General features: G+C 43.0%; 1 non-coding gene across 1 annotated transcript; it reads left to right on the top strand.

Annotated features, from left to right (window-relative positions):
* Positions 1 to 512: 512 nt before the first annotated feature.
* Positions 513 to 603, top strand: trnar-ucu (transfer RNA arginine (anticodon UCU)). The gene is given in 2 exon segments: positions 513 to 549; positions 568 to 603. It is a non-coding gene; the product is annotated as a tRNA-Arg (tRNA).
* The last annotated feature ends 3,867 nt before the right edge of the window (positions 604 to 4,470 follow it).

The raw sequence follows: 4,470 nt of genomic DNA, 5'->3' as shown, positions 1-4,470 counted from the left end.
AAAGGACATCGTCTCAGAATAAGGAGTAGGCCATTTAAAACTGAGATGGGTGGAATTTCTTCACTCAGACGGTGGTGAATCATTGGAATACTGTACCCCAGAGGGCTGTGGCAGCTCAATCATTGAGCATGTTCAAGACAGAAATTGATAGAAATCTTGATTCTCATGACATCAAGGGATATGGGGATAGCACGGGAAGGGGCTTTGAGGTAGATGATCAGCCATGATCGAATTGAATGGCAGAGCAGGCTCGATAGGCTGAATGGCTTACTCCGATGTTCCTCTGTTCCTAAGAGAGTTGGCGCCAGCGTGCAGCCCTGCTTTACCCCACTGCTGATCTTGAAAGCGTCTGATGTTGCTCCATTGTAACTGATGGAACTATGCATGTTCTCGTGCAAAGAAGAGATGATGCCCAAGAGGTCAGGAGGGCAGCCGATGTTCCATCGCAGTTTGAAGAGGCCGTCTCTGCTGACAAGATCAAAGGCCTTAGTGATGTTGATAAAGTTGGGTGAAGCTCTGTGGTGCAATGGATAGCGTGTTGGACTTCTAAATAATGACTAAGAAGATATTCAAAGGTTGTGGGTTCAAGTCCCACCAGAGTCAGATTTTGGACCAGAAACAGAGGAGCACAACGGAACAACAAATGAAGAAATGCGCCAAAAGCACAGACTCGGAGACAGAGCGAGAGAGAGAGGAGCACGGCAGGAGCAGAGCAGGGGAATAAAATCGAGGAGTGACGTCACAATGGAGAGTGAGAGCAGGGAAACAGAGAGCCGCTGGGGTGAGTGCACAGGAAATGGTTCTTTATTCGGTGCAGTGGAAGGAGCTGTTTGGTGAGGATCTGGTAAGCTGTGACATCACAGGCGAGCAGGTAGTTGATTGGTTTGGAAGAACCGACCTGCTTGATACGCATCTGGTAAGTGATTAAGGTCCATTTTAGTCCTAACGTTTAAAATAGTAAACAAACTAGTGGTAAATTTAATAAAATATGCAATAAAATGAATAATTGAATAAAATATTTAAGTAGTTAATTGAAACACGTTGAGGATGACAGGACAGGTGATGTGTCACAGCTGCAGCATGTGGGAGCTCCTGGATGCCAGTGTGATCCAGGGCAAACACGTCTGCAGTAAGTGTTTGCGGCTCAAAGAGGGAGAAAAAAGGAATGTAGTGGTAGTAGGGGACAGTATAGTAAGGTGGATTGACTCTGTTCTCTGCAGCAAAGAGCAAGAGTCCAGACGGCTGTGTTGCCTGCCGGTGCCAGGATTCAGGACATCTGCTCAGTGCTGGAGCGAAACATACAATGGGAGGGGGAGGATCCAGTCGTCGTGGTCCATGTCAGTACCAACGGCATAGGCAGGACAAGGATAGAGGTTCTGCACAGTCAGTATGAGGAACTAGGCAGCAAATTAAGAAGCAGAACCTCAAAGTTAATCATCTCTGGATAATTACCTGAGCCATGTGCAAATTGGCATAGGACAAATAAGATTAGAGAAAGTAATGTGCGGCTGAAAGACTGGTGTGGTAGTAGTGGGTTCTGGTTCGTGGGGCATTGGCACCAGTACTGGGGAAAGAGGTGGCTGTACCGTTGGGACGGTCTACACCTGAACCGTGCTGGTGCCGGTGTTCTAGCGAGCCACATAACGAGGGAAGTAGAGACGGTTTTAAACTGAATAGTGGGGGCAAGGGATCAAATTTGGGAAGATATGGTGAATCAAGGAGGAGAGACAAGGCAAGAGAGAAAGGTATAAATATGGGAAATGATAAACAGACTGTGACAGGAAGGGACAGAATGTACAAATCTAAGAGTAAATCGACAGGTAAGGCTAGAGGTGACAAAAATAATAAAAGGACAAAACTAAATGCTCTGCATGGAGCATTCGAAACAAAACAGATGAACTGAGAGCACAAATAGAATAAATACGTACGATCTGATAGTCTTTACAGAGACATGGCTGCAGGGCGACCTAGATTGGGATGAGAATATTGGAGGTGACATGGCATTTTGGAAGGACAGGAAGCTAGGAAAAGGTGGCGGGGTAGCTCTGTTAATTAATGATGGTATTAGCGTAATCGAGAGGGATGACCTGAGTTCTGGAGATCAGGATGCAGAAGCAGTTTGGGTACAAATGAGAAATCATAAAGGCAAGAAGTCACTTGTGGGAGTGGTGTCCAGGCCACCTAACATTAACCACACTGTCGGATGGGATATAAAGGAAGAAATAATGGCAGCTTGTCAGAAAGGTGCTGTGATAATTATGGGGGATTTTAATCTACATATAGACTGGAAAATTCAGATTGGCAGAGGTAGCCTAGATGAGGAGTACATAGAATGTTTTGGGGATAATTTCTTGGAACAATACATTCTGGAGCCAACCAGAGAGCAGGCTATACTAGACCTGGCATTGTGCAACGAGATAGGGTTAATTACTGACCTCATAGTTAAGGTGCCCCTAGGTAGTAGCGATTATAATATGATTGAATTTTACATTTAGTTTGAGGGAGAGGAGAGTGGGTCCCAGACTAGTATTTTAAATTTAAATAAGGGCAATTATAAGGTCATGAAAGCAGAGCTAGCTAAAGTGAACTGGCAAATTAGGTTAAGGGATAAGTCAATAGAGATGCAGTGGCAGACATTTAAGGGGATATTTCAGACTACACAGAATAGATACATTTCAACGAGAAAGAAAAGTTCCAAAGGTGGGACTCACCATCCATGGTTCACGAAAACAGTTAAAGATACTATCAAACTTAAAGAAAAAGCCTATAATTGTGCAAAGGTGGGAGGCAGGTCAGAAGATTGGACAGAATATAAAAAAAACAGCAAAGAATGACTAAAAGATTGATAAGGAAGGTAAAATTAGAGTATGAGAGAAAGCTCGAAAGAAATTTCAAGACAACTCGTAAGAGTTTCGATAGATATTTTAAAAAGAAAAGAGTTAACAAAGCGACTGTTGGTCCTATAGAAAGTGTGTCTGGGGAATTAATAATGGATAATTAAGAGATGGCAGATGAATCGAACAGATACTTTGCATCGGTCTTCACTATTGAGGATACAAATAACATCCCAGTATTAGCCGTATATCAGGAAATTGAAGGGATGGAGGAACTCAAGAAAATTACAATCACCGGGGAAGTGGTACTAAACAAATTGTTGGAGCTGCGGGTTGACAAGTCGCAAGGTCCTGAATTGGCTAGTGAGATAGTTGATGCGCTGGTTTTAATATTCCAAAATTCCCTAGATTCGGGAAGGTTCCGTTAGATTGGAAAAGAGTGAATGTAACTCATTTATTCAAAAAGGGAGGGAGACAGAAAGCAGGAAACGACAGGCCAGTTAGCTTAACATTTGTCTTCGGGAAAGTGTTTGGAGCTATTACAGAGGATGTTATAGCAGGGCATTTAGAAAAAATTAAGGTAATCAGGCACAGTCAACATGGTCTTTTGAAAGGGAAATCATGTTTAACCAATTTATTGGAGTTCTTTGAGGGAGTTACATGTGCTGTGGATAAAGGGGAACCAGTGGATGTATTGTATTTCGATTTCCAGAAGGATAAGGTGCCATATCAAAGGTTATTGCAGAAAATAAAAGCTCATGGTGTCGTGGGTAACATATTGGCATGGATAGAAGATTGGCTAGCTGACAGGAAACAGAGAGTCAGCATAGATGGGTCATTTTCTGGTTGGCAAGAAGTAACGAGTGGTGTGCCACAGGGATCTGTGCTGAGGCCTCAACTTTTTACAATTTATATAAATGACTTAGATGAAGGGACCGAAGGTATTGTTGCTAAATTTGCTGATCACAAAGATAGGTAGGAAAGTAGGTTGTGAAGAGGACATAAGGGGGCTACAGATAAGTTAAGTGATTGGGCAAAGACCTGGCAAATGGAGTATAATGTGGGAAAGTCGGAAATTGTCCACTATGGCAGGAAGAATAAAAAAGCATATTATCTAAATGGTGAGAGATTGCAGAGCTCTGAGATGCAGAGGGATCTGGGTGTCCGAGGGCATGAATTGCAAAAGGTGAGTATGCAGGTCCAGCACGTAATTAGGAAAGCTAATAGAATGTTATCATTTATCACCATGGGAATTGAATACAATAGTAGGGAGGTTATGCTTCAGCTACACAGGACATTGGTGAGACCTCTTCTGCAGTACTGAGTACTGTACTGGTCTCCTTATTTGCGGAAGGATGGAAATGCATTGGAGGTAGTACAGAGATAGGCCTTCACAGAGCGGAGGTCAGATGAGGATTGAATTAATTTCAATCACTGAATCTAAACAAGAAGTAAATCTGCCAGGAATGGAAGACTTTGATTTATCTGTGAGCTTGTGGCGCAACGGTAGCGCGTCTGAATCCAGATCAGAAGGTTGCGTGTTCAAATCATGTTAGGCTCAGTTATGTTTCACAGCAGCTCAAGTTCCTGGATTTTATATCAGAAGAGAGTTCGTTCTCTTGGAATGTTCGTGCAT

Source organism: Heterodontus francisci, unplaced genomic scaffold, assembly GCF_036365525.1.
Source record: "Heterodontus francisci isolate sHetFra1 unplaced genomic scaffold, sHetFra1.hap1 HAP1_SCAFFOLD_61, whole genome shotgun sequence".
Lineage (NCBI taxonomy): Eukaryota > Metazoa > Chordata > Chondrichthyes > Heterodontiformes > Heterodontidae > Heterodontus > Heterodontus francisci.
This window is presented reverse-complemented; position numbering and strand designations above follow the sequence as displayed.